Below are 12,799 nucleotides of genomic sequence, written 5' to 3'. Positions count from 1 at the left end.
CCAAGCTTTTCATTTCTAGGTCACTTGTTAAATCTACCCCAGGTCAGCACTGACTGAAAATTATTACTGTCTGGCAGCTGTTTTGTAGTCTACATAAAATGAATTAGTGGTTTCATTCCACTTCCTAATGGACAAGTGGCCCCATCTTACACTTCGACCTAAATGGCACCCTGTTGACTACTGCAGGGAAAGAACTAAATAAACTCTTTTTATTCTGTAGGTAGGTCCTCACGGTGAGGAACAAGACTGGTGGGACCCTCGGAGCTGTTATAGTACAACTCTACAAAAAATAATGTCCTCCACGTATGGAATTCGTGTAATCCAACCAGATAAATGCTGTTTTGGTGAGCTGTTATGGTGATTATTTTGGTCCTCTGAGGATCTTTGTCATGTCATACGGTGGGGAACATGCTACAAGTTGCCCACTATTAAAAAGAAAGCCCTTTCACACATCATTTCACAGTTCCAAGCTCAGAAAATGTGTGCATGGATGTGTGCACATGTGCTTGCATGGGTATGTTTCAGTTTTTATGCCAGAAACCAGAAGAATAATCCAGAAGATCTCCTATCTAATTGTAGCAAAAGGGAAATTTTAATAATAACAATGTGGACAAACAGATAAAGAGACTTCCTATTAACAGACAGTCAGAAATTATAATGGGATCTATGTTTGACTTCTACTCGTTGTGCTTTACTTGCACTAGGAATAATACGGGTTTTCCCCAGCCTCACACTTCCAGATCACAACATTCCTTTCTTGTTAGAGTACACACAAGCACAAATGCACCAAAATGTATTATAAAACAATTTTGTGTTTGTCTTTTGGTACCCAAACTATTTCACACGGAAATTTATAGAAGGCCATCATTTCCTATACCATCCCTTGTCTTTTTTCCTTGGATGATAGATAAGTCTCTGTGAATCTGGTACTATCCTTGTCCTTACTGAGCTAGGACAAATTTTCCCTGAGGCCCCCATTTCCCTTTGCATTCCCATTTATCATTCTGCTCAGCCTGCAGCAATTCAGACAGACCTGCTCCTTTACTGAGAAATCTTCACCTCTTCCTACCCATCAGGATAAGGTTGTTTTTCTACAAGGTCTATCAGCTCCATATGTCACCATCTTTTCTTGTTCTTGTCCCCCAGTGACCCAACTCTGTCTCTTCCTATTTGTTTGCTTCTTCTGAACTTATTGTTCATCTTTCCTTCTTTGCTACTTTTCTCTCTCTTCACTGCTTACCCTACCTTTATCCGAAGCCTAACTTTATCCAAAGCAGCCAAAGCAACCTTCATCCCACAAATAAAGAGCATTAACTTCAAGGCAAGTTCTCTACCTTGAGAACAACACCAGGAGCCAGGTTTTGCTCAGTCCCATGTTCTTTTCATATTTCACCACATAACTTTTATGAAAATCCACATGCAAGAGTTAGACTGGCTTCTAGAGACATCACACCTCTGTTACTAGCACTTGCAAGTAAATAAACGAGTTGATATTGATCTTTCTATTACGATGTTGATCCTTCCATGTACATATTAGAATGAGCCAAGAGGAGCACCTCGAAGATGATGCTGGAGCACCTCTCCTATGAAGAGAAGCTGAGAGAGCTGGGGTTGTTCATCCTGGGGCAGAGAAAGCCCCAGGCAGACCTTACAGCAGCCTTCCAGTACCTAAAAGGGATGTACGGGAAAGCTGGGGAGGGACTCTTTGTCAGGGGGTGCAGTGACAGGACATGGAGTAAGGGCTTTAAACTAAAAAAAACAGTAGATTTGGATTATATATGAGGAAGAAGTTCTTTACTCCGAGGGTGGTGAGGCCCTGGCACAGCCTGCCCAGAGAAGCTGTGGCTGCCCCATCTCTGGAGGTGTCCAAGGCCAGGCTGGATGGGGTTTTGGGCAGCCTGTGCTTGGTGGGAGGTGTTCCTGCCCAGGGCAGGGGGTTGGAACTGGATGGGCTTTAAGGTCCCTTCCAACCCAAACTATTCTGTGTTTCAAAACATTCTGTGATTATTTCATGTGTATCTTCTGTTACACAAGCTTTTCTAGGATGATTGTACCTAAGCCTTTGTTTTGGTATTACATGTACAGGCGTTGTATAAACAGTTTTATTTTTACATTTTATCCTTTTATCCATAATCACTAAGTTAATTGCCTTTTTTAGTTTTATACTGTGGACCTTCCTCACATGTGAAATAAAACAACTTCTCCCTGTGAGAAGGAATTTACCCTAATGGTAAGTGGTTTCCATGTAACATAGATTACAAAGTATCACAGGCAAAATCACCAGATCTTTGTTGCTCCGAACTTAAGTTTTTTCAGGGACTTCAGTCCAAAGAATAGGCATGAGGCCAGTTAAACACTCAGTCATTTCTTGTCTATCTGTCCCTGATGGGAGGGTAAGTTGCACAGGTTTTGCTTTGTAATCAACTAGACATTACCTAGAGTAGAGACAACCTGTTCATTAACACATTATTTCTATTTCATTGTGTACATCCCATTTATAAGAATAGACACAAACTCACATTCAAATTCTACAGAACATTTCATAATAAAAAATAAAAAATAAAAATAATAAAAAACATATTCTGGTAACCTCCAAGCTACCAGTCCAAAAATTAACAAAGCCAACTGTCCAGTGGATTTGTGGTTGTGGTCATAGTCACTAATATCTAACTTAATGCCAAGCAACACTCACTTTATCTCCTGTTGAGACTGCAGCCTCTCCTTCTTTGGGGCACTAATTTGAAAATCGAAGTCAAAGAATACAATTAAACTTTGCGTTTACCATGTCAGGCACTGACCTGCTCCTAACCCCTAGATTCTGGCTCTGTATGTTTACAGATTGCTCTTACTTGCCCTTTCTTGCCTTTGATTGCTACCTGTCTTATAGGAAACCACCTTCCACTGGCAATAAGACAGACAGATGATGAAAAGGCCCTTCTGTCTCTTTGTTCGTAACACTTGAATCGTTTGTTCTTAGAATTATTCAAAGACTAACAGTTTGTTTATGACTGGCTCTTCTTTAAGCTTCTCTAGAATAATGGCTCTTCCACAGCCAGTCAGGCACTGCTGAATTAATTATTGTGATTGATTTTGTGATAAACAAGACCGATTTTATGTGCTACGCTAAAATCTCTGTTTTCAAGTCACAGGCACTAACATCGGATACAAGCAGTACAGTTGCTGTGTTGGTCAGTGGAGACCTGCTCACCAACTCTGGCATGGATTCATGGCTTATACATGAGAATCTGACATTTGTGGCTGAAAATTGCTTCTCTCTTAGAGCAAAATCAGGATTTTAGGAACTACTCAATACAACTTTGCCTTTAGGCACCAGAAGGGTACTTTCTCAACAGTTATCTCCATCTCCCATAAAATTGATTTTGCTACCCTATTAGCAACTAAATCCTAAAAAAATAGGGGTGTGAAGTCTTTTGAATTAAACAAAATGTGTAGTATAGAAGTTATACAAATGCTGATATTCTTTGGTCATCGGTTATGTGATATTTTATCATTCACAGACAGAGCAGCTCTCAAAGGAACAAAATTTCAAAAAACCTAGGATAACAAGACTGAACTTGGCTCAATAAGTCCCAGTAAATTTGTCAAAGCAGTGAACTACTTTGCTCCATCTTAAAATTTTCTTTTCTTAAGAAACTGTTTCTAAAGCTTGTTCCTCTGATAGTTCAAAACGTTTTCATCTTTTTACATAATGTGTTCATCATGATATTACATCCAGTTATTTGTGTGCTAATACTGGTTCAAGTATTTCTTTTCCTTTTCAGGATCTTACCATCGTGCTTCGTTGGCCCCTTCTACCTTCATTTTGTGAACAAAGGAAGAAAAGCTCTCTGTCTCTTCTCACAACAGAAGTTCTCCATTCCACACTTTATGACAATAGTCCTTCCCTGGTTCCATTCCATTTGACTTCATTTTTCTTGTTCAGAATTGTAAAAAGTATTTCAGAAGACACCTTTCCAGTTCACTGTATGGCAGTGATACTATGTCTTTCTCTCTTTCACTACACCCTATTTGCTACATTCAATAATCAAGGACATCTTTTTCTCAGCTATACAGAGTTGGTGGTTCAGACTTAGCCTGCCACTGGCTGATATATTTATGTTTTCCTCCCTTCTGCCATGCCAGAGGTTATCCCAGTTTTTAACAGTGACACCTAATTTTCTACTGCTAGTGAATTTCAGCAGCTTACTACTTCTTGTCCCAAAGTTAATGGAAAATAGTAAGTATAACTGCGTCTAATATCAAACCTTTAAGAGCTCTAGTGATTACCTTCCTGCACTTTACTGTTTCCTTCTAAGTGTCACCATTGTAATTTCCCATTTAGAAACTTCCTTATTAGATATATTGTACTAATTCCCACATACTCTAGCTTAACAAACTAAGGTAGTAAACACTCAAATAGCATCATACGAAATGCTTTACTAAAGTTCAGACAAGTGGAACCTTCCTCTATTTCCTTTGCCTAGAAAATGAGTTACCAAAGTAAGCTATTAAGTAGTCCTACTACAATATACCTTTATAAACTCTATAGCCTTCTTGCTTTGTTTTCTATTTACTTCCACACCTATAAATATTCTTCCCACCACAGCTTGTTCTAAAGCTCTGCATGCTAATAAGACAACCCGAGTGATACTAGCCCGTGCTGTTCTTTTTCAATGTCGGTCTCGTGTTTGCTATTCAAATGTCACATGACTTTGTTTTGGTTTTGACAGATTTGTCAAAACCGTTTCAAGACCTCTCATCTAACATGGTTATTTTAGAATCTGATGGAGCTGATAAGGTTCTTCTGATCTGATCACGTGGCACTTCTTGAGCTTTTTTCCACATCCAGTAGGGCAGTTTCCACTTCTATATACTCATTCACATTAGATACCCTTGCCTTTGTCCCCTTATTCAACACCCCTGAGGTTGTTGAAAGGTGAAAAGAATCTATAATTAGTTTCTCCCCTCTGTATGGCACTGCTCCTTCAACCAGACTTAGATCCTTTGTAAACCTATATCCAAGCAGCAGAGGAGGATTGGCAGACTGCTTTGTGGAAAATAAGTATTCCACTTTTCAGTAAAATACATTAACAAATCTTTCTACGACTGACTTTTATCGTACAGGTTAAAAACAGATCATCTTTTTGAATTCCTAAGTGCATTTTGACAGATGCCAGGAATTGAAAAGCCTCTTTCCAAACCCAGTAAAATGCTGCAGATTTTGCATTGAACATCGTGCTCCAGTAAAGTGGTTTCTTGGTTTGGTTTCAGTTTTAAACCACACGACAATCAATCCTTCCCAAAAAGACTTTATTTTGGTGGAATAATTGTTATCAAGTAGCTTTGCTTTAACATCTTCTTTGCTTAGAAAAGAAGGGGGAATAAAAAACACAGCTTTCAAACCACAGAGCAACCGTTGAAAACTTAAAACCACAATACCAAGAACAGACTGAGCCTATGATTACCTAACACAAAGTGTGGTTTAAACTGGGCATCATACCAAGTTTTTCACAGAAACCCAAGGGGAAAGAGGAGTATAAGTATCCATGGTTACAGTGACCCTTGCTTGGCACCTGAAGAGATCTTTCTAGAAGAAGACAGGTAGAGACATTTATCAGGGTCCTCAAAAGTAGCAAGGCTTCTTCCTGTTTTTATAGCTTCAACAAAAAGATAAAATAGCACTTAGTACAGACCGTCCTGAACACAGACTGTAACCTACAAATATTTTTAGAATTCCCCTCTTGTATGTTTTTCACAATATTCACCCAGTGCTGAAAAATAACCTCAGAAATCTAGAACCTTCTATTGAGATAATGGCAAATTCCTGGAATAATAAGTTCATTTATAAAGTGACCATTTCAAAACCAGGCTTTCTGCACATTCTCAGCTGTACTGAGCTCATGAATGAAGGAGAATAACTGCAGGGTACAACTTTTAATGGGAAAAGTTGGAAGTGCAAATTAAGCTAAATTGGACCCGTCTCTGCTGAGCATTGAAGCTTCTGTGCTCCCTGTAACTCTGTTCAGTTATGCCTTGGGAGGCAGCGATGCAGCTAAACCCTGTCCAAACTCTGCCTGAATGGCATTTTTTTCTTACTTCTTCACTGACACTTACTCACCTGTTTTCTGTTTATGTGTGTGTTTGGGGGAGATTTCTTTTTAAATCTATGCTGATGCACTTATGCATAACCAGATATACCGAAGCATGAACAAACATGCAGACATGAACAAATATTCATAACAACTGATTTTCTAAATGCTTCTTCTGTGTCTGCAATAATCTGATGAGGCAGTGAAAAACGAGCTGCCCAAAGCTCCAGCAGTAAGTTCCCCTCACCCTCACAGGGAGGAACGCAGATACTTCACATTAAGACATATGTACAAGCCAAATGCAGTTCTCTTTCTTGTAAAAAAGAAGAAAAGATGGGAAGGAATTTCTAATGCCCTATATTTTCTAGGATGCTCGTGTTCTCTTTTGCATGCTCCTTAAGGATTCTGCCTCATCTTCACTTCTAGAGGTGATGGCTCAACAGCTACTACTGACAGACTGTAGCTGAATCACCCACCTGTATAGATCTGATCTGGATCAGGCACTAGCATGCTATTGTCAGGTCAGTCAGAGCACATGCCCTGGTGTTTGTAAAGGCTTCATTCTGTCCATCATGTGAAATTACATGGAATGATGCCTGGTTCAGCATCGGGTTTGCCCAGGCAAAGCTGCCTTTTGCCTCATTACAAAATGAATTTGAGCCAGCAAGCTGAAAGTTTAGCAAGTCCAATGGTAAGAGATTAGCTCTTCATATCAGGGGGCTGGAACGCTCTCGATGCAGTAAGAGATATCCTGAAAATTGGATTTACCTCCCCAGTAAATCAAAAACAGAGGTTCAACATCCCAGTCAAGCAGATCTCCTGCTTTTACAGAGGCTGGCCACCTAATGACAGAGATGAAATCATACTGTGTGACCTCGGTGGTTATTTATAAAGATTAGGCCCCAAATCTTACCTATCAGATGTTCGAGAGAGCATTTTCATCAGAGTCAGAAAACTCCAGGAGTGCCACTACATTTATAGAAATGTTGCTTTCTGCAAAGAGTAAATATCACCAATCAAACCCAGTCAGTTCTATATAATACAGGTGCAGCATCACGCTCACTTCGCTGACAGTTAATGATCAGAGAAAGGAACGCAGCTGCCAGAAAGACTCCAGCAGCTGTCAATATCCTTATATTTGACAATAAACACAGCAGGCTGTACTTACTCATGTATGTAAGCAAGGACTGTACACAGAGGGCCTTGACTCTGCAGCACTGAAAATCTGGCAACATTTAGTGGAGATTCTTTGGTTGTTTTAGGAATGTTGAGCCATGTTTTCAACAGACATCAAATTGACAGACAGTCGCTGAATAAATGGGATTGATTTTACTACCAAAGGAGGAAACACTGACTCAGAAATGTAAGCCCAGGCTTACTCCTGCATCTCCTGCTAAAAAAAAGGCAGCGCCTCAAAGGCTTTCCAGTCATGGCATACGGCAATCCTGGCTTCAGCAGAACAGAAATGTTTGGGATTCTGGAGTGAATTTTCAGGGCACTAAGTGGAAAAACAGACCCAAAAGAAAGAACACTGAAAATGCACATCGCTGGATTTGGCTGACCTCCCTGCTGAACAGCAGATTTGGTCGCCAGCTTTGAGAGGAAGCACAGACAGGAGCAATCCCTGGCACACAGATTCAAAACCAAGAATCCAAGCTGAGGCTCAGCACCCATATGCACAGACTTTCCTTCAAAGCTGTTGCAATAAAACCATTTCATTTGTGTGCTTCAGCCTGCAAAACTGAGCTAAACAGGAAGGGTTGTTGCTCCTAATTCTGCTTTCAGTGCCACTTTCCAGACACAAAACAACTGGGCAAATGAGCTAAATCAACTATTTCAGAAAACTCAGAAGCTCAGAACATGTGAAAAATCAGTAGCCACTTCCACTTCCAAAGAAGCAATTAAAATAAGTGTTTGAAAATGATAAAGAAAACATGGTACATAGTAGCATACATCACTATAACCTAAGCACGTGGGTCCAGAGACACCATTTCAACAAAAGATTGATCCAAAACTGTTGGGATGGAAAAACAATGTCAAAACACTGTTCCCATTGCATCCAGCAAACAGTTTGAATGTATGCAAACATGAGCGGATGTATTTTGATCCAGGTACCTCTGGGCACTGCTGGTAGCAGAGGTACATGGTCTGGTGGACCTACTTTGAGTCACAAAGTCAGGTTGGATGCTAAGCTAGATACAGCTGCTCATGGCCGTACTCTCTATTATTCCCCAAGTAGCCATGTGCTGGTAGGAGTGGCACTGCACAGGCCTAGATAAAACTGTACCTGAAAAACTGGGTACAAAGAAATCCCAAAATTACAATAGTGCATACCCGTATCCATGAAAATCTAACTAGATTAATTATATATTACACATATTATTTTCTAAGCATATGTGTTTTTAAGACAGGAATTTAGCATGCTCTTAGCACGGGTCCACAGAAACAAGCACTGTCCTTAATAACCCAAACAACTGCAAGCAAGTCTCTAATGGAATTTTCCAGCATAAAATAACATCACAAGAAACCCATCTCATAGCTAAACAGAAATGTATCTGAATGCTGGCAAAGCCCAAATCTTAGCTGGTTATAGTAAAGAAGTGACTTAGGATAGTTACTTTGTTTTCATAATTCTGATCTGAGCACAATTCTGGAAAAAAAATCACTTTACCATGACTCCAGACGTGCTCTGCTCCAGCGTCATCAAACATAAAACCTTCAGCTTCAGTGAGATGCAAACGAAGACATGTTTGTAAAAAGGATTAACAAAGTTGTTCAAAGCATCTTTTTAGTCTTCTCTGCTTCCAAACAAACAATAAACTATCCCCATGCAGTGAGATTTGCTAACCCATAAACACCGCCAAATGGAGGAAGAAGATCAGAACTTTAATGGGTTTGGTCCCCTTTGAATTTTAGCTGATCAGTGTCACCAATAATTTTGACAGGCTCTAAAATAAGCACTTTCTGTCTTCAAAGTGCCTCGCAAACATCACCAATTAATCCCTGCAACTCTCCTCTGAGGTAGGTAAGTAGGTATTGTTATCCCCATTTTACAGTTGGGTGAGCACAGTCAGAAGGGTTAAGTGATTTGCCGCAGGCCGGTGATGGAGGTGGGATTAAAACAGAGGGGTGACTATGGTTCCTTTTAGAGGACAGCACTTTTTTTTCACTTCTGCTGCGAGTTTTCTGTGCTGACTTTAGACATCTTGGCCTCGTGGCTATACTTGAAAGCAACAAAATAAATGCTCCTTGTTAAAAGCAAGGAACCATAAAGAAATCTGTCTTTTATGCCAGTGTACATAACACTTCCGTCACCTTTTCCTGACGTAAGGCTTTTCGTTTAATTTCGTTCCAATATTCAAGCATCATTCCTGCCGCACAAGGTTTCTTCCCATGTACAGTGTAACGTGCTACCAATCGAATATGTCCTGGTTCTAATTTTGTGCTTTGAAATGAATGGCCGGGCTGACGTCCTCCCTCCAGGAGCAGGGGAGCAGTCGGAGGGCTTTGCTGCTCCACAGCCCTGGCAGGGCGAGGAGAAACGGAGACGGGAGCTCGGAGAAGCACGAGCCATTAGCTGAAACCCAACCCCGACAAACCGTCTGCAGCCGTTCTAACGGGAGGAAGATTGATCCCTTTCCCACTCCAGCAGAAGGATCAGATGGAAGGAGCAGTAGATATCCCTTTCCTCTGTATGTATACAACTTCAGGCCACTTGAAGACCCATTTGTCAAGAAGTCAATCTGGTGTATGGCAATAAACATCTGAGGTTTGTAAGGAAAGCACTTTTCATCTAGTGGCCAGCGAGTCCAAAATATCAGTTCCCTGGAGTAGTTTTAGATTAGAACAGCCCACTACTCAAGGCTGATGTCTCTCGAATCCTGAGCACATTTTCTGTTATTCTTTCAAAAGATACTTCCCCTCGCTTTGAGAAGCCCTGCAGTACAGGGGTTGACATGTACAGGGAAAAACAGGGAATGATTGAAAGTTATTCACTCCCTACTACATACTGCAGTAATTTCAGCCGTGCTGCTGAGCTTGTATTTTTAAGACACAGTCATTTATGTATCTTGAAAGGATAGCTCCATTAATCCTCAAAAGTAAAGAACAGCTTATTAATATATCACTGTAATTATTACACTATGGTGGCATTTCGGTTTTACATAAATCAGGGATCCTATCTCCTTTGTGTTAGCTGTCACCAAAAGACAATGTTGTCATCAACCTTTTATTAGCTGCAAGTTTGTTTTGCTAAAGACACTTGTGAAGACTTCAAATCAAGTAAGTCATTTAACATAGTCAAACAAAATGCCATTTATTTTTCGGCTTCTATGGATACTGGATCTAAAGGGTACTTTTCCCTCTGGAAAGACTTCTTACAAATTTTTTTGCTCATGCACGAGCAGCACTTTATGTTTCTTTTTAGAAGACAAAAAATAGGTTAATGATTCACAACTTGGGGAATTGTTTTGTTAGCTTAATAGTGTAAGAACATGTAAAATTTTGCATCTCAGGGGGCACACTTTCAGAAACAAAATGCATATTACATGGGTTAGGAAGTGTCTGATTTTCACAGTAATTCATGGACCAGAAAAACATGTAATGCAAAACAAGCTTGAAAATTGCTATTTGCTAACTGCGTCTTAAGAAGATTTGTAGCTAACTCTCTGAATTACATGCTCTGCAGAAACGGCCCCCTTCTTTTATCACTTTGGGAATCATTAACTTGCCCTCGATGGTCCTCCAAGCAACAAAGGAAGTTTTCACATGGATTTTCTGATAGGAGAAACAAAAGGGGTTGTAGATAACAAACTAGCAGTGTGACTGCTAGCTTCAGAGGACCTTCATCCCAACACGTTTCAGTGACGTCTCGTCAGATAGGGTATCAATCCCCGAATTTACCACCATTCAGCACTGCTACGCTTCAGAGCCAATCCATGGAACTAGATTATTCACCACTTCCGAATTTCTTATGTTATCTGTGAACACAAATAACTGTCTGGGTCACTGCCTGCTATCCTGTTAATTAATTAAATCAATCTCCAGGTAATATCCTTTTCTGTTATGGGCCTACCTGCATGGCAAAACCAAGGTGCGATGATAACACTTGGCTACTTGCACTGTAACTACACCTTCAGTACTGTGCATATGGATACCTCACGCGTTAATGCAATCCATGCCATGCACCCCAATAAACAGCCAACCAGTCCTCAGACTTGTCAAATCGCTCTAGAGTTCGTGTACCATTTTTTTTTTTTCATCCTCTACCACTGAACACAAACCATCTGCATTACGGTTATATTTTAATGCCCTGCACTGCATACCCAGAGAAGGAGCGGTGCTGAATCTTCTGTGCCCCTCCCAGATGAGAATACATTCTCCATAAAAATGCATCAGCCACCACAGGAACTTCTGGCAAGGTAGGATATATTCTTCCATGTCCCAATCCATTTTTTAGTACCTATTCAACACAACTATGTCTGAAAAGCTGGTTCACATGTTTGCAAGTTCAGTAGGCTGGAGAGCCTTTCAAAAAGCACACCCTTGCTGCAAACTGCACAGCAATTCCTGGTGCCGCCAGCTGGGTATCCTCCATACAAGAAAAAGTAAAAGATGATTATACAGAAGTGATCCCACTCATCCCTATATGAAAATCCCTCATCTCATTTTATTGCCCATTTCTCTGCCTGGTCATCGAATGGCAGATTACTCAGGGCATGTATTTTCCCATTTGTACAAAGTAGTGAATGCATCATAGGTTCTACAGAAAATAAAGAGAAAATGGCAATATTTATAATTTTGTCATACTTTTTTTTTTTTCTCAAAGGAGTTCAGAAGGGTAGAAATATCGCAAACTAAGGCTAGGTCTAGTATCTTAAAATCGGGATTCAGTAGAAGAGTTTTTATTTCTACAGAGTTCTGGTATGGTGCCTCTCTTACATTTTTCCAGACATAAACTCAAAGTAGATATTGAGTTTTCTGAAGACTGTTAATTCTGGAGTTGTAATCAATTAAAGTCTGCCTTTAGAGCAACTTACATGTGATATTCCAGAGCTTCTAACAAAATCTGAATGTCTATAAAATTATGATCCAGTTAAAGTACATAATGACATTAAGGTTCATACCTTACATACCATATTTTTAACAAAAGGAAATATAAGCAGCAGCCTGACAGTACCTAAAGGGGGCCCACAAGCATGCAGGAGAGGAACTCTTTCATCAATGAGTATAGTGATAGGACAAGGAGTAATGGATTTAGACTAGAAAAGGTAGATTTAGATTAGATATTAGGTAGTGAGGCACTGGCACAGGCTGCCCAGAGAAGCTGTGGCTGCCCCATCGCTGGAAGCATTTCAGGCCAGGCTGAATGGGGCTTTGGGCAACCTGGGCTGGTGGGAGGTGTCGCTGCCCATGGCAGGGAGGTTGTTCTGGATCAACCTCCTCAAGGCCCCTTCCAACCCACACCATCCTGTGATTCGATCTTTCTATACTAGTCATAAACATGAGAGTGCATAAGAAGTTCTAGAGTTATTAGGGGAATAGTCGGAGAGTAGCTCTTGTCAAATACCTGCAAATAATCTTTATATCTAAAACTGGTAGCTAACTCAGGCCAAGCAAACTGGCAAGAGGAGGATTTAAGAATAAAGTTTTTGACAGACTTTCACTTTATTCATCCCTTGAGACTGCCAGTGTAATCTGAGCACATTGTT

Source organism: Anas platyrhynchos, chromosome 7, assembly GCF_047663525.1.
Source record: "Anas platyrhynchos isolate ZD024472 breed Pekin duck chromosome 7, IASCAAS_PekinDuck_T2T, whole genome shotgun sequence".
In the NCBI taxonomy this organism is placed as follows: domain Eukaryota; kingdom Metazoa; phylum Chordata; class Aves; order Anseriformes; family Anatidae; genus Anas; species Anas platyrhynchos.
Note: the sequence above shows the minus strand (reverse complement) of the source record.